Source organism: Aegilops tauschii, chromosome 1 (assembly GCF_002575655.3).
Source record: "Aegilops tauschii subsp. strangulata cultivar AL8/78 chromosome 1, Aet v6.0, whole genome shotgun sequence".
Taxonomy (NCBI): Eukaryota; Viridiplantae; Streptophyta; class Magnoliopsida; order Poales; family Poaceae; genus Aegilops; species Aegilops tauschii.
Window position 1 is genome coordinate 95,953,538 of NC_053035.3, and position 18,842 is coordinate 95,972,379.

Below are 18,842 nucleotides of genomic sequence, written 5' to 3' on the forward strand. Positions count from 1 at the left end.
GATAGATTGTTTCTCATTGTGGTGCGTAGGGTGGGGGTCCACCTGGTTTATGAAGATCTAACGATTCTAGTTGTTTCAATGGAATTAGGCCCACCGAATTATAGGCCAGATGTTTGTAATTATTGTAGGATTTTCTACCTAATTCTCTTTATTCTGGTGATCCCCTCAAGTACTTTTTAATATAAATAGATTACTTTGCTTTGTCCCATACATTCTACTTCCATGATGGTTATAATACAGAAATTTTTTCCATTTTTCTCTATAGAGAAGGACCGATTTGGAAACTCAGGATGAGGTAACCTGTACTAATACCTCTGCTATCTTCAAGAATGCTTGGTGGCAGTATCAGAATTACCTGAAGAAAACGTACTTCACTGCCAAAAAAACTCATCAAATTCCCTTACGTTCTCCTGAGACACATTTACTGGACGATGACTAGGAACGCCTTGTTCTGTACTGGTCTCGAACCAAGAATGTGGTAAGGTCTATGAACTCATTTTCTATTTTTAAGTACTATATTCTTGCATCTTACTGTACTCTATTCATGTAGAACAAGTGCTTAAACCTAAAGAACAACTGTTCTAATTTAAGATTCCATTGCTATCGTGCATATTGCTTTGCTCTTGTATCACTGTATTTACTCATACAAACTTATTTTTAAATTGAAGGATCCAATCGAAACTCCAATGGCATAATAGGTATGTTCACGCATGTTTCTTTAACAGGTTTGCTCTTATCAATAGCTCTGTTGACTTCAATTTCAATTGTGTATACAGTTGGCTTATCATATCATGCACATTACTAGCATCACAACAGAGCCAATAGTGTTGTTGTACATGTAGACCCGTGGTACGCATCTGAAATCTTATTGTGCCATGTAGTTTCCCACGCTTTTGTATCTTTCAGTGCTGCTTTGTTTTGAACTGATATGATTTGAACCGTGTCTCTATTTTTATTTGGGCAAGACAATGCAGCGACCATAGGACATAGATATATGTTTGTTTGATGCTTTTATTATGTACTACTTGGCAATAGAAGACTTGGTAGTTTAGTCCTGTCCACCTTACTAATGAACTGGTTCACCGAAATGAGTTTCATATGCTAGTACATACTAAACCTGTTATGTGTCTGCTTGTTTCTTCTTTTAGAATGCTGAGAGAATATTGGGGAAGAGTGCCTTATTAAGCAATGGTAAAGGAAGTAATGCAGATAAGGTTCAAGATAGTGAGACATCCCTGTTGGTCTCCAACAAAGCTGATAAAACAGCTATGGAATACTATCTTGAAGACAGTGATACAACCCCAAAGTCCTGTCTTGGTTTGGTGTTCGAGTTACCGGCCACTACCGCTTGCAGAAGCTATACAAACTCACTGTCTGAATTAGTTTGGTTTCTTGAGTCTCAACTACAAGCTGAAAGACATCGATCAGCTATTCTGCGACAAGAAGCGGAAGGAATGCGGAAGTCCCTGGAGCATTTAGATGCATACTTTCTAGTGCAACAACAAGCGTTGGAGGATTTTAGCGCCAAATAGGACAAAGCTAATAAGATTGCTAAGCTTATTAATTGCCAGCATGGTGGATACCCAGGATAGCGTTTCTTGAGCTCTTCTGAAGTTGTTTTAGTTATGGACTTGTTTTGCTGCCGCGTTTATTTGCAATGGTGGCCAATTTAGACGGCCAGTGTATCTAATATGCTGCTTTGTTCCCTATATTTGCACTAGTGGCGAACTTTGATGCCCAGTGGATGTAATATGTGTAATAGTCGTAATAGCCTAGCATTAGTTCCTTTCTTACTTATTTCCTTATTATCTTGTTTAGTTGTTTGCTTGTAGTCACTGTAGTTCTTTTTCCGCGTTTTTAGTGGCCACAATAACCATGGCAACATACGGACTGTTGTGACCATGGTCCAGCTACCTGCGTAGTGACCATGGCCCTCCACGGGCTGTACGATCCATAGGCCTTCCACGGGCTGTAGGATCCATGGGCCTTCTATGGGCCGTAAGATCCATGGGCCTTCTATGGGCCGCAGCATCCATGGGCCTTCTACGGGCCGTATAATCGTTTCGCCAAACATGGGCCCTACTATTCGTGGACCAATGACGGACCGCAAAATGGGTTGTAAACGGGCTAGAGTGGAAATCATCTGTTTTATGGCCCGACCATAACAGGCCGTTAATAGGCCGTAATTGATGACGCTACAAAAACAACCCAACGTGTTAACGGGCCACAAGCAGGCCGACTGTAACCACGGGCTGAATTTGGCCCACAAGCTGAACAGGCCAGTAAAGGACCGTAAGTAATCGAATTCTGGAAATGAGCCCAAGAATAAACGGGCCCTTAGAAGGCCAAAAGTTAACACGTGTTGGAAACGGCCCAATGGAATAATGGGCCGCTAATGGGTATGAAGCGGTGCACTGTTCATTACGGGCCAGTTTCACCACGGGCCGTTAATGGGCCAAGAGTTACAAAGGGCCTCATATGCGCCAAAAGACATCATGGGCCATACATGGGCCGGAAGTAACAACGGGCTGGAATCATATTGGATGGCCAGAGTTAGTGGGCCGTAAATGGGCTATATACGAACATGCCATTAACAGGCTTTCCGTGGGCCGATCCGTTACCTTTTGACAAAGTCAAACGACCGGCCTTTTCACCGAAATGGGCCTCTGTCGGGTCGTGCCATGTGTCAACGTATCATAGGCGGCTCCTGTCTAGTGAGTGGATGACATCTGTCCCAGCGGTGAGCCAACACGTGTTTCCTCCAGCCAATGAGAATTTTACATGTGGAAAATCCCCATTGGTCCGGGCTGTTAACGGGTTATCGGATCCAAAACCAGACCCGATAGCTTAACGGCGACCCGTTACGGTGGATGCCACGTGTCAGTCACCCTTGACGAAAGCACTTCCATGACGCACCATTTATTGTCATGGAAATGGACACTTTCGTGATGATAATTTTGGTAATGTCACGGAACACTTCCACGACAGCACAGGTATGACTATCTTGATTCTGTCATAAAATCGTCATGGATGTACATGCATGACAGAAAACGTGACCTACTATGACAAACACGTATCATCATGGAAGTGTATTTTTTTGTAGTGAGGAGGACTCTTCCACTAAGATGTTCTAGGACCTGTTTGCTGCGGCTGATCAGTATGCACTAGACCGACTAAAGCTTATTTGTGAAAGTGTGTTAAGTCGACTAGAGGGGGGTGAATAGGCGATTTTTACAAATTCGTCACTGAGGAATTTCAGGGTGAGGAAATTCCTAAGTCACGAACGACTAGCAGCGGAATAAGTACTCAGATGCAAGCATAACAGAACAGAAGCACAGTCATCATGATGAAATGAAGACAAGCACAGAGTACAGAAAGCGTAAACACAGGATAAGCAGGCTGAAGAAAAACTGACTGAAGAAATTGAACTGAGGAACTTGAGAAAGTCTTCAGTCAAAGTCTTCAAACAGTAACGATCAAGTACACAGCACAGTAATGAGGAAATAAAAGGGTTGAGGAATTAGAACCAGTTAGCTCGGTGAAGATAGTGATTTGATAGACCAGTTCCAACTACTGTGACAGTTGTACGTCTGGTTGGAGCGGCTAGGTATTTAAACCTAAGGACACACAGTCCCGGACACACAGTCCTCACCATATTCTCCTTGAGCTAAGGTCACACAGACCTCGCCCAATCACTCGTGGTAAGTCTTCAGGTGACTTCCAAACCTTCACAAACTCGGTCACTCGGCGATCCACAATTTCCTCTTGGATGCTCTAGACCATGACGCCTAACCATCTGGAAGATGCACAGTCTTCAAAGGTAACAAGCATCGGATCCACACAGGAACAATCTCTTCAGTGATGCTCAACCACTTTGGGTTTGTAGGTGTTTGGGTTTGGGTTTGGGTTTTCCTCACTTGATGATTTTCGCTCAAAGTCCTCGGAGGATGGGATGCTCTCAATGACAAGTGTCAGTTTCTCTCGGAGCAGCCAACTAGCTAGTGGTTGTAGGGGGTGGCTATTTATAGCCTAGGGAGCAGCCCGACATGATAAGACATAAATGCCCGTCAATGATATGACCGTTAGGTGGGTAGATATTTCGGGACAGCTGGCCCATAGCACAGCAACGGTCGGAAATTTGAGGTTCAAATTGAAGGAAATATGCCCTAGAGGCAATAATAAAGTTATTATTTACTTCCTTATATCATGATAAATGTTTATTGTTCATGCTAGAATTGTATTAGCCGGAAATGTAATACTTGTGTGAATACATAAACAAACAGAGTGTCACTAGTATGCCTCGACTTGACTAGCTCGTTGATCAAAGATGGTTATGTTTCCTAGCCATTGACATGAGTTGTCATTTGATTAACGGGATCACATCATTAGGAGAATGATGTGATTGACTTGACCCATTCCTTTAGCTTAGCACTCGATCGTTTAGTATGTTGCTATTGCTTTGTTCATGACTTATACATGTTCCTATGACTATGAGATTATGCAACTCCCGTTTACCGGAGGAACACTTTGTGTGCTACCAAACGTCACAACGTAACTGGGTGATTATAAAGGTGCTCTACAGGTGTCTCCGAAGGTACTTGTTGGGTTGGCGTATTTCGAGATTGGGATTTGTCACTCCGATTGTTGGAGAGGTATCTCTAGGCCCACTCGGTAATGCACAACACTTAAGCCTTGCAAGCATTGCAACTAATGAGTTAGTTGCGGGATGATGTATTACGGAACGAGTAAAGAGACTTGCCGGTAACGAGATTGAACTAGGTATTGAAATACCGACGATCGAATCTCGGGAAAGTAACATACCGATGACAAAGGGAACAACGTATGTTGTTATGCGGTCTGACCGATAAAGAACTTCGTAGAATATGTGGGAGCCAATATTAGCATCCATGTTCCGCTATTGGTTATTGACCTGAGACATGTCTCGGTCATGTCTACATAGTTCTCGAACCCGTAGGGTCCGCACGCTTAAAGTTTCGATGACAGTTATATTATGAGTTTATATGTTTTGATGTGCCGAAGGTTGTTCGGAGTCCCGGATGTGGTCCCGGACATGACGAGGAGTCTCGAAATGGTCGAGACATGAAGATTGATATATTGGAAGCCTATATTTGGATATCGGAAGTGTTCCGGGTGAAATCGGGATTTTACCCGAGTACCGGAGGGGTTACCAGAACCCCCCCGGGGTTAATGGGCCATAGTGGGCCTTAGTGGAGAAGAGGAGAAGCCGCCAGGGAAGGGCCGCGCGCCCCTCCCCCCTAGTCCGAATAGTTCAAGGAGAGGGGGGCGGCGCCCCCCTTTCCTTCTTCTCCTCCACCTCTTTCCCCCTCTTCTCCTAATCCAACAAGGACTAGGGAGGGAGTCCTACTCCCGGTGGGAGTAGGACTCCTCCTGGCACGCCCCCTCCTGGCCGGCCGCACCTCCCCCTTGCTCCTTTATATAGGGGCAGGGGGGCACCCTAGAGACACAACAATTGATCGTTTGATCTTTTAGCCGTGTGCGGTGCCCCCGTCCACCATAGTCCACCTCGATAATACTGTAGCGGTGCTTAGGCGAAGCCCTGCGTTGGTAGAACATCATCATCGTCACCACTCCGTCGTGCTAAAGAAACTCTCCCTCAACACTCGGCTGGATCGGAGTTCGAGGGACGTCATCGGGATGAACGTGTGTTGAACTCGGAGGTGCCGTGCGTTCGGTACTTGATCGGTCGGCTCGTGAAGACGTACGACTACATCAACCGCGTTGTGCTAACGCTTCCGCTTTCGGTCTACGAGGGTACATGGACAACACTCTCCCCTCTCGTTGCTATGCATCACCATGGTCTTGCGTGTGCGTAGGATTTTTTTTTGAAATTACTACGTTCCCCAACAGTGGCATCCGAGCTTGGTTTTATGCGTTGATGTTATATGCACGAGTAGAACACAAGTGAGTTGTGGGCGATATAAGTCATACTGCTTACCAGCATGTCATACTTTGGTTCGGCGGTATTGTTGGATGAAGCGGCCCGGACCGACATTACGCGTACGCTTACGCGAGACTGGTTCTATCGACGTGCTTTGCACAAAGGTGGCTGGCGGGTGTCAGTTTCTCCAACTTTAGTTTAACCGAGTGTGGCTACACCCGGTCCTTGCGAAGGTTAAAACAGCACCAACTTGACAAACTATCAGCCATCACGATCAGTCATCACCCTTGGAGCTGTGCCTTGAGGATTTTGCTTAGAAGCATTAGCGGCAAAGTCATGGGTGGCAGAGTCATCATTTGTGGAGTAAGATGCAGCTTTGCGAAACTGCCCATCCAATGGACGAATGCCTTCATCAATAATCGCAGTTGCCTTGCCCTTCTCATCAACTGAGGAAAAGGTCCACTTGAGGACTTCAATAGGGGGCAGGTAGCTACCATGGTTAAGAGTATCAGCCTTGTAATTGATTGAAGACCTTGATCTGAGGAATCTCATAATCCAAGGAGCGTAAGGCTTCAACTCAAATGGTGAAAATGCAACATTTGCCAAAGTCCTCATGAAGAATTCATGGTAGTTGATTGAACTCCATGGATAATGTTGAATAGCAGATTCTTCATGATGCCAACGACCTCTTCTTCATTAGAGTCGTGGCCTTTGATTGGACTCAGGGTCTTGGCAGAATTCTATAGATGGTCCTTGGCACATAGAGCAATTTCTTCACGAGGAATTTGGTTCTGGGGGCTTGACTAGGCTTCAGCGGCTTCATCAACACTTGCATGTAATGATCAGATAGCTCAGGTTCATGGTAGATGAGCTGCACACCTTCAAGGGGAGGACTGACAGGCAGGGGCATGAAGCAATTCAGAGGCTGGTGCTTTATAGTGCGTGTTCTCTGTCATCTAGTCCAGCACCCACGAATTCACATCTTCAGCATTGTCGGTGATGTGTAATGTAGGGTAGAACTGAAAAATTAGCTCTTCATTCCAGTCACATATGTCGGTGCAGAAATTCAGCAGCCCAGCGTCGTGAAGAACACTGAGGACTGGGGTGAGGCAAGGCAGGGACTCCATGTCAACATGAGGAATATGCTCATGGTCAAAGATCTTGTCTTTGTCAAAAAGCAGAGAAGAATAGAAATTCATCTGACTTGCTGTCCAGAAACGCTTCGATCGAAGACGAGCAGATTCCTAAGGGTTGTAATCAGTGAAGAATACATGCTCATGAAAGAAGTCATCAGCTTTGAACTTCTGTTTCTTTGAGAAGGGATTCTTCGGCTTGGGCTGAGAAGTATGAGTCAATGTCTTCACAGCCTCAGGAATCACAGTCTCAGGAGCCGCAGGCTGTGGAATTTCAGTGTTAACATCTTTAGTGGCAGCCTGGGTCTCCACTTCTTCAGCAGCATGAGCATCAACACTAGTGGATGGAATTTCTTCAGGAATGGTGAGCAGTGAAGCTTGAAGTTCATCAGAGCCCATTTGAACTTCTTCAGTTTGGACTGGGGACTGAGGAATCTGCTGCAGTGGGGTGAACATGGGTGAATTGGGGCGATGACTTTCCCAATAGTCATCATTCAAAACTTGAGTGGTGCACCCAATGTCCACGTCTTCATCTTCATCCATTTCCTCAACGCCGGCTTCTTCAGCTGTGAACTGAGGCATGGGCGATGATACCAAAGGAGTGGACGTAATTGTCGGCGTCCTAGGAACGGGGTTCCCCAGACTTGCCTGCCTGTGGCCCACGGCGTGGCTAAGCCAGCAGGCCGTACGGCCCATCTTCATCAACAAGGCATCCAAGACCCTCGTGAGGGGCCAAGCCTCGTGAGGCAGATGACACAAGACCTCCTGAGGAGTGGCCTAGTCAGGCAGGCTCACGAGGAGTGGAGATATCAAGGCGGGGCGAACCTCATGAGGCTCTCGTGACGTGAGCCATGACGATCGACACCAGGTGGGCGCCAGGCGGGCGCCAGGCGGGCGCCAGCGCGCGCAGCATCCTTGTTTCCTCTTTGGTGTTAAGGAGGCCAGCGCAGGCGAGGAGTACCGAGGCATCAGGCATAGGTTGCTATATCAGTGCAACGAGACCAAGACGAGGAGGACGGCAAGACAGAGGTCATCGTGGAGCCCAAGACAGCGTCACCACCAGAGCCTTTTGCAGGCGAAGACCACTTTTGTCAGGATAGCTTGTAGTAGCTGTCCCCCTTCAAATTTGCCCGCCGTTGTTGGCTCCCTTCCCGCTCAATATTTGGGAACAGGACCAGGGCATATATAAGTAGAGCTAGCCGCCACAGTAGGGGCATCTGATCACATCTCATCTCAGCTGGATCCCATCCGATCCGATCGAGCAGTTCATCCAGCTCTCACCCAATAAGTCACCAAGCACAAGAACACCTCAACCTCAGGAGGCTGTTCTTCCCTCTGTACTATTCATCATCAGCCCAAGAGGCAATCCACCACCACCACACTGGAGTAGGGTATTAGACCGCAATGGTGGCCCGAACCAGTATAAATCCCGTGTCTCTTTGTGTTGTTAGTTCGTCGAGTTCGTCTGCGAGATCTTAGCGAGCTAGGGCGTAGATCGGTAGGAGGGAAAGACTTCGCGCGCACCCCAGTGTTCGAACCTTAAGGGTTTGCCGGAACCCCACATCCGACAGTAATGTTGTCCGCTTCAATTTCCTCATCCAACTGCTCTAGCGAAGCAGCAGAAGGATTTTCTTCATCAGATCCACTAGGGATTTCATAATCGTCACCAAAGGGAATAATCTCCTTTCATGGCATGCTAGAAACAGGAATAGCATCAATTGGATTTTCAAAATAGCTCGTCAAAGTCTTCACTTTCTTCAGTGCTGAAGACTCTGAGGCAGTGGATGTCACGACCGGTTTTTCAATAAAATAATTATTGAGAGACCAATCCCTTTTAGGGACCAGCGAGGAAGAATTCCTTCTCACTGGTAGAAATATCTTGGTCACAGAAGAAGAATACCAGGAGCACTAAATATAATACAAGGTTGAGCAGAGACTGCCCAACAATTTATTACATGCACGCCGCTAAAACAATACGGCGGATAGGGTGGCAACTACTAACTCACGATAATAACGGTGGTGGAAATATCACCGCGAAGCGAGTGATATGATTCCAGAAGACTACAGCTCTTTGAGCGTCGGAGTGAGGCTCGAGGAGACTTATTGCGGGTGGCGGAAGCGTATACAATACAAGTGACCAATATCCGGGATCACGCAGGACTGACTGGGACTCCTCTAGGCATCGGACGCGCTATCAAACTCTTCATCCAAGAGATCGCCTTCATCAACATCTGGCCAAATCAACAAGCCAGGTGAGTACTATGAAAGTACTCGCAAGACAGTTCGGACACAAGATATAACAAATGTAAACATGAAGCACATGAGCAAGTTAACCGGTGCGATCAGACATAGAGGTAATAAATACTGGGTGCCAAGCGAGGGTCTAAATGACGCCTCGAGCGGAAACTGCAGAATTGTAATACTGGTGCCAAACGAGTGGCTGAAAGACTCCTCGAGCGGAAAATGCAAAATAGTAATACTGGTGCCAAACGAGTGTCTGAAAGACTCCTCGAGCGGAAAATGCAAAATAGTAATACTGGTGCCAAACGAGTGTCTGAAAGACTCCTCGAGCGGAAAATGCAAAATAGTAATACTGGTGCCAAACCAGTGTCTGAAAGACTCCTCGAGCAGAAAATGCGGAATAATAATGCCACAGTCGGGCGTCGGGGCGACACCACAAAAAGGGCTTATAACCGAAAATAAATACAGTGCATGCCACAGTCGGACGTATGAGAGACATCACAAAAGGGCTTATATTTAAAGTAAGGAACAAGAACACGCCACAGTCGAACGTCTGCGCGACGTCACATAAAGGGCTTATATCACAACTCAATAATACAACAGTTCGGGAACATAAATTATCACAAGCATGAGACAAAAATAAAGTTAGTCCATCCACAGGAATAACAATAAATCTGGATTTACCACCTGAGATTGTTCACCGGGGACAAGTTTTTTTTTCACGCGGATAGATATGGATATAATGTTTTCATTACTTGGTCATGGATACGATGATTTGGAAAGGATTGACTCTTCAGAGTTTGTACTTAACCACAGCCAACGGATTTCAGTAGTCACGGGGACTAGTTCCGTCTACGGTGTTTTGGAAGAAACACGTCTAACCAGTACACACCCAATTCAACCATCCGAAGCCAGGGATCACCCTCGGCAACGTTCAAGAAAAACCTTGAGACGGGGAGGCTACAACCTCGCGTAGCATGGGATCAAATTTCTATACGCGCGCTCTAAGGGGGTGCCCCCCCTCTCGGTCCCAACCGGAAACACCCATGCCCCCTGACCGGATGACTGGCTTTAATCCTGGGCCAAGGTACCATCATCCCGGCCTCTCTGTTTGGTGTGTACACGGAAAGAGGTTACCAACTTACTAAACCGCATCCTGGCAATGAGACATGTGGTAGCACGGAAGGGGGAAAGAACGATAACGTGGCTCCAACCATGTTAACATCGAAGAAAGTCGGATGACGCAAGGCTAGTATGCTACAACAGTACCACCTTGCTGCCCTTCATGTCACCACATGATTAGGCCATCTCTCATCAGAGATCATCGCAACTTTGGAACATGCGGGAAAAGAACGATAACGTGGCTCCAACCATGTTAACGTCGAAGAAAGTCGGATGACGCAAGGCTGGTATGCTACAACAGTACCACCTTGCTGCCCTTCATGTCACCACATGATTAGGCCACCTCTCATCAGAGGTCATCGCAACTTTGGAACAACCGGGCCGTTGCCTTACAAGCAACAAGGTATTTACCGACACTCAGATGCCACGCACAAACTTTCGTGCAAACATGCAAAACACCTGTCATATCAAATGTTCAAAACATGCTTGCCTGGTTCGCAGAAGTCGGAGTCTAGCTCGGCGAAGTTCGCGGCTCCGTCACCTCTTCCGGAACCTACGGCAATCACGAAACGGGTACTAACGTGAAAACCAATGGGTGCACAGAAACTTTTCCGAATATTTTTCAAATAAATCCCATAAAAAACTAGACAAAATTTGAAGATTTTCAGAAAAAGAATCACTCAAAAATTCCTTTTTATTAAAAAGTTATAAAGGTTTCTGTCCAGGGACTTATTTGTAATGAAACAGAAAAGTTCCAGGGTTTTAACTGAGAAAACAGAAAACGGTTCGATTGGGAATGCGCAAGCGCAAAGAAGAAAGCGTATTTGCCCGAAGGCGTCAACAGAAAACGGTTCGAGGTGGGATAAAACAGAGGCTGACACGCGGGGTCCACATGTCAGGTTTGAAAAGCTCGCCGGCGCCCGAAGACTGCGGTGGACGCCGGCGTCGAACCACGGCGAGTTAGGAGAAACGGAGGGTACCAAGAGCTTCAGCGTCTTCTCCCGCGTCGGTGGGTGGTGGACTCGTCCAACGGGGAGCACCACGTCGACGGCGACACTTTCTCCGGCGGACGGCGGCTCGGGTGAGGATGGGGAACTCCGGTGGAGGGCTGCAAGCTTCAAATTGAAGTGCGGGTCAGAAAGAGGGATGCATGGTGAAGCTACTGGTAAGAGAATGGAGGCGGAGGAGCACACACGGGGGCGAATCGGGCTGGATCCCGTGGCGGGTCACGCCGGCCGGAGTCGAGGAAGGAGACCTCCTCGGGGCTCTTCCAGTGGCTAGGCGTGCTCTAGGGGGAGTGCAGGGCTGGTGGGTGCTCGAGTTGAAGCTCGGGGCCTCTATTTATAGGCGGATCGACGGGGTGGCCGTGAACGGAGAAACTCCGGCGAGCGATTACGGCGGAGCAGTGGATTGGCAGGGGGTTTGAGCGGCCAGGCAGCATCAGTGGAGGTTACTGGAGCCGTTTTACAGCTAAACGAAGATGGTCTTGGCGTAATGGCGTCGGTCCACGGTGTGGTGACCGCACGGGCTCGACGGCGGCAGAGAGCGTGCTCCGCGCCCTGCGGTTCACGACGAGGGTGGTCAGCGCGTTCGGGGGAGTGGAAGGCCACGCGGCGAGCTCCGGTGGTTTGGGCGGCGCTGGGTGGCGTCGTCGGCGCCGTGTCTCCCGCTGGCATCCGCAAAGCCGCCGCCGGCGTCGGTCACGGGGCGGCGCACCTTCTGCTGCTCGTCGCCGACGCCCGCAAGGCGCCAGGCGTTCGTGCGGTGCAGGAACAAGAGGGCGGGGACGAGGAGCAAGGCGACGCGGTGGCACTGGCGAGATCGACGTCCTTCTCTGAAGAAAACGACAGCAAGCCACTGACTGAATCTCTGAATTTTCTGAACTTGACATAGACAGTGCACTGCAGGTGTTCGACAGAAGGTTTTGGCCATGAGATAAATTTTCCTGGAGCTGTAACCTGGTGAGATGACCACTCAATGCACCCAGAGGCTGCCTGATTTTACTTGGAATTTTTGGAGAAGGTTTCGAATGAATTTCACCAAATTTGACAAATCTGGTCCAAACTTGCAGCAAGTGTAGTTTGAAAATTTTGAACTGAAGACCAGTGGATCTTCATGGATCTTGGTTGAGGGTTCAAAGGACTAGGGAGGAGAGTTGGTTTGGGGGCAAAAATCAAAATAGAAAATGGAGTTCCTTTGTAAATCTCCAAGTAGTAGGATAGAAGACAGAAATTTGTTTGATTAAGATACAAATGGAAATGATCACATGGGGAGGTCCAACTTGCTGGATTTGATGCAGATCATGATCCAAAGGTGAGGGAAGGGTTAGGAGAGAGGATTTGCACTAAGCCATGGCAAGAAGGAATTGTTGAAGGTGGCAAAGGAGTTTTCCAAAAGCCATAGTGCATTTCCAAAAAGATTTTTAAAAGTTGTTTTCCCCAAAAGAAAAACATTTGGTCTTGAGTCCAAATGGAAAGCAAGAACCTCCAAGACCAAAGACAGATCTTGGGTGAATCCAAATAAAACTTTTGCAAAAAAAAAATATTTGAGAGGGAGAGTTCTCTTAAAGGAAAAATTTAAATCACTCCCCTCATGTCAAATAAAAATCTTTTGAAAAATCCAAATAAAAACTTGGGTGTCACAACACCTACCCCCTTAGGAAAAATCTCATCCTCGAGATTTCTGCTACTCCTCAAATAGATATGGATACTCTGCTCGGAGGAAATCTTCCCTTTCCCATGTGGCTTCATCCTCAGTGTGGTTGCTCCACTGAACCCTGAAAAATCTTGTCGTTTTCTGACGGGTCCTCCGTTCAGACTCTTCTAAAATCTTTACTAGCCTTTCTCTGTAGGTGAGATCCGGTTGCATATCAATGTCCTCATGAGGTACATGCTTCTCCGGGTTGCTCACACATTTTCTTAACTGTGAGACGTGGAACACGTCATGGACGTCTGACAGCTCCTTGGGTAGTCTAGTTGGTAGGCCACCGTGCCTCTTCGTGCCTTTACACAAAATGGTCCAATAAATCTTGGGGCTAGCTTCCCCTTAATTTTGAACCGTTGCAGACCCCTCATAGGAGATACTCGGAGGTATACGGAATCACCAGGTTCAAAGCTGACCTCACGATGCTTCTGATCATAGTAGCTCTTTTGTCGGCTCTGTGCTGTCTTGAGTCTGTCCCTGATTTGTTTAACTTCCTCCTCGGCCTCTTTAAGCATGTCTGGGCCGAAGATACGGCTGTCCCCTGTTTCTGACCAATTCAGAGGGGTACGACACCTTCGTCCGTACAACGCTTCAAAGGGTGCCATTTACAAGCTGGCTTGGTAACTGTTGTTGTAAGAAAATTCGGCATACGGCAAACTCTCTTCCCAACTGGATCCATAGGTGAGCACACAGGCTCTTAGCATATCCTCTAGGATTTGGTTTACACGTTCTATTTGTCCATCAGTCTGAGGGTGGTATGCTGTACTGAAAGCTAGTTGCGTGCCCAGAGCTTGTTGTAGGTGATCCCAAAACTTGGAGACGAATTGGGTGCCTCGGTCTGATATTATAGTCTTTGGGACTCCGTGCAAGCAAACTATACGAGAGAGATAAAGTTTTGCCAGTCTTTGTGTGGAGTAGGTAGTCTTCACGGGAATGAAATGAGCAACCTTGGTTAGTCGGTCTGTGATGACCCATATGGCGTCATTTCCGCGTTGTGATCGGGGTAATCCGACAATGAAGTCCATTCCTATTTCATCCCATTTCCACTCTGGTATCCTGTTAGGCTGGAGTAGCCCTGCTGGCTTTTGGTGCTCGGCCTTGATGCGCTGACATGAATCGCAACAAGCAATGAATGTGGCTATATCTCTTTTCATACCGTGCCACTAAAATCTTTCATGGATGTCCTTGTACATTTTGGTTCCTCCAGGATGGATCGAGTATGGGGCGGTGTGGCTTTCCGTCAAGATCTGTTGCTTGAGTTCCTCAATGTTAGGTACGCAAAGTCTGTCTCGGTACCATAATGTTCCTTCACTGTCTGTGACGAACTCTGAAGTCTTACTAAGATTCATTTTCTTCTTTATGCCTTCGATGCTGGGATGTCCCTGTTGAGCCTTCTTAATTTGTTCCACCAGGGTGGGTTGTATCTCCAGGTTCGATACGGTGCCCTCAGAGACTAACATCATGTTGAGCCTAGTGAACTCTCGCTGAAACTCAGGCCTCAAATTTTGCTGACCGTCACTGTCCGGGCTGGGGTTTCGACTAAGGGCATCGGCCACTACATTTGCTTTCCCTGGGTGGTAGTGAATACCGACGTCATAGTCCTTGACTAGTTCCAACCAGCGTCGTTGGCGTAAATTCAGCTCTGGCTGTGTGAAAATATACTTGAGGCTCTTATGGTCCGTATATATTTCACAGCGATTTCCCAACAGAAAGTGCCTCCACTCCTTGAGTGCATGTATAACAGCTTCTAGCTCCAAGTCATGTGTTGGGTAATTTTCCTCATGTTTTCGCAGCTGCCTGGAGGCATATGCGACAACTTTGCCATCCTGCATTAGCACACATCCGAGACCTTTTCGGGACGCGTCACAGTACACTTCAAAGCTCTTGTGTATGTCTGGCACAGTTAAGACTGGTGCGGTTGTCAGCTTCTTCTTGAGTTCTTGGAAGCTCTGCTCACATGGTTCCGTCCATACGAATTTTTTGTCCTTCTTGAGTAACTGTGTCATAGGTTTTGCCACAGTGGAGAATCCTTCAATAAATCTCCTGTAATATCCGGCCATTCCTAGGAAACTCCGCACATCTGTAACATTGGCGGGTGGCTTCCAGTCTAGTATGGCCTTGACTTTTTCTGGGTCTACGGCCACGCCTTCTTGGTTCAATATATGGCCCAAGAAACCAACTTGTCTTAGCCAAAATTCGCATTTGCTAAATTTGGCGTACAACTGATGTTTCCTCAATTCTCCCAAAACAATCCTGAGGTGCTCAGCATGCTCTTCTGGTGTCCTTGAGTAAACCAGAATATCGTCAATGAATACCACCACAAATTTGTCCATGTATTTCATGAACACTTTGTTCATGAGGTGGACGAAATATGCGGGGGCGTTCGTTAGTCCAAAAGGCATCACTGTAAACTCGTATAACCCATATCTGGAAGTGAATGCTGTCTTGGGGATATCTTCCGTCCGTACCTTCAGTTGATGGTATCCCGATCTCAAATCAATCTTTGAAAATACCTTGGCTTGTGCGAGCTGGTCAAACAAATCATTTATCCGTGGCATCGGATATTTGTTTTTGATGGTGACCATATTGAGGGCTCGATAGTCTATACACAGTCTCAGTGTCCCATCCTTCTTCTTGGCGAACAACACTGGCGAACCCCATGGTGAGGAGCTGGCTCGAATAAATCCTTTGTCCAACAACTCCTTTATCTGCTTCTTCAACTCCACCAATTCTGAGGGTGCCATTCTATACGGCTTCTTATAGATGGGAGCGGTGCCAGGTGCTAGTTCAATGCTGAATTCTATCTCTCGGTCTGGTGGCATGCCTGGTAGTTCTTCTGGGAACACATCAGGAAACTTGCATACCACTGGAACTTTTCTCAGTTCTGCAATGTCCATTTTGTTCAGTTTTGGTTTCTGTGACCGTGGCCTTTCTTGAGCGGAAACTCTTATTGTCTTTCCGTGATGGTGAGTGAGAATCACTGTCCGATTGAAACAGTCGATGAATCCTTTGTTGGTGGTCAACCAGTCCATCCCTAAAATGACATCCAGTCCTTTACTTTCCAACACGATGAGATTCGCGTGGAATTGTAGTCCTTCGAACTCAATGACCACTCCTTGGCAGTAACCCTGAGCGATTTGCTTATTCCCCGGGGACTTGATGATCATAGATTTTTCCAAGGGAAGTATCGGAAAACCATGTTGCGAAACAAAACTCTTCGAAACGAACGAATGGGAAGCTCCAGAATCAAACAAAACCGTGGCAGGTATTGTGTTGACAGGGAACGTACCGAGCACGATGTCTGGGGCATTCTGCGCTTCTTCCCTGGTCACATGGTTCAGGTGACCCTTCCTGTGGTTGTTGCTGGGGTTGAAGTTGTTGCGCTTGGGGGCTGGATTGTTTCCACCATTGTTCGGTTTGGGTGCCGAGTCTCTTGGCTTCGGGCACTGTTTAGCATAATGCCCTTGTTGACCACAAGCATAGCAGGTGACCCCTGGACAGTATGTGAACTCCTTATCCCTGGCATGAAATTGTCCGACGGGCCTTGGCTCAGTAGTCGTGGATCTCCTTGTGTCTGTCCTTGGGACCCCAGTCTTTCCTCGGTTGCTGTGGGCAAGAGTCGTCTTGTCCCTCTTCCGCTTACGGATATCTTCCAGACTACGGCGCTCATTCTGCAAGGTGATGGCCTTGTCCACCAGCGTCTTAAAATCCGGAAAAGTGTGCACGATCAGTTGGCATCTTAACGCTGGTGCCAGGCCGTCCAGGAATTTTTCCATCTTCTTGCTTTCTGTCATGTGCTCGTCGTAGGCATAACGAGATAGTTGGGTAAACTGGCCGTTGTATTCTGTGACGGACATGCCTCTTTGCTTCAGGTCATCAAACTCTCTCTTCTTGATCTTTAGGATGCTCCTGGGGATGTGTGCCCCACAGAAGCCTTCCTTGAATTCTTCCCAGGTGATGTTGTGTTCCCTGGGATGCATGTGTAGGAAGTTTTCCCACCATGCTGCGGCTGCTCCAGTAAGGTAGTGTGGTGCATAAAGCACCTTCTCATGATCTGAGCACTGAGCAATAATCAGTTTCCTTTCAATCTCACGAAGCCAATCATCGGCTTCCAGCGGTCTATCGGTGTGAGCAAAAGTTGAGGGGCGAGTCTTCTGTAACTCAGATAACTTGGAATGTGGTTGATAGGGTTCACGGTGGTTTCCCATATTGATGACATGATTCATCATCTCTTGGTGCTGTTGCTGGCTTTGCTCGAAGAGACGGCATACTTGAGACAGTGCTGCTTCGCTGTCTTGTTGGCTGGACTGACCCTGAGTGAAATTGTTGCTGGTCTGTGTCCCGTAAACCTCTTCTGGCTGATTGGGCATAGAGCGAGTCCATGGGTGAGACATTTTTCCAGTCTGGGGTATTATTTGCAAAACCCATGAGAAAACTGTGTAGCACAAGAAAAATCTTGCAAAGGCAACAATTAAAGAGGCTTCAAGGTTTTCAAAGAAACACAAATGATTTTTTTCACGGGGAAGAAGTGCTTAACATAAATCTTACATGCGAAAAGCAAACACATGATACATCACTCAGGATGCGTGTACACATCCTAACATGTTATTTAAAACTAGCGTACTACTCCGGAAGGCAGCAAACACACCAATACAAACTAGCGTACAGATAAAACAACACATCATACAAGCAGGCATAACACGCGGCTACTCGGTGCTCTCAGTCGGAGATGGTGAAGATCTCCTTCCCCTTGCCGATGGCAAGGCTCAGCGGTCCAGGAGAATCAACTTCCACCTCCTCTCTAGCTGGCTCCTGGCGCGTGACGCTGCACTGCGGTGATGGTGCGGGGGCGACTGGCGGTAGAGCGTGTGCGGCTGGCGGTGCGGCTCTGACTGGAGTAGGGGCGATGACTCGGTCGAACTCCTCAGTGGTAGGCAGACGGCGAGCAGTGGCCAAAACGGCCGGTGCATACGAGGCTGAAGACGAGACGAAAGTCAGATGCGGCGCCGTGTGGAGAAGCTCCTTCCTGCTGGCAGGACCGCCCCGGACTAAGTCCATGCGGGCAGCCACAAGATCATCTACGAGGTTGTCAAAAGACTCCTCCAGAGCCTTGAGATACTCCACAACCATCTCGATGGCTTCATCTCGTTCTCCCCGATGGCAGGCGAACGCATAGTGGCTAGTGTAAGGCACATGGCATGGGAGGTAGCGGTAGCGACGAGTCTTCATTGTAGGAAGGATGTCCCGAAGGCGAGCTATCGCCTCACGGGCAGCCATCTGCATGGCATGCCTCTCCGTAGGCATGGCCCTTCCCACAAAACGGAAGTGGCGTGCAGCAGAACGTCTTCCCTTGAACTGCACCACAGCTTGGTGCATAGACACGTCGTCACTGAGTTTGTGCTGATAGAGTGTGAACTCCGGGCGAGCTGCTGGCCCGATCGCGAGCTTGGTGATGGAGACGAGGAGCTTGGCAAACCCCTCGGGCACGTTGGTGAACACTCGATTCTCACAGCTGCTGCCAGCCATCTACAAAAGTAGGCAAAAATTCTGAGTAGTCATGTCATAAATTTATGATGACCAACAGAAAATAGCTACAATTGCAAAAATGCTGAAAAAGCACAAAAACGCTAATAACCGATTAGCGCTCGCACCTAGTGGCTTCCTACAGTCAGCCTGGCTCTGATACCAAGCTTGTCACGACCGGTTTTTCAATAAAATAATTA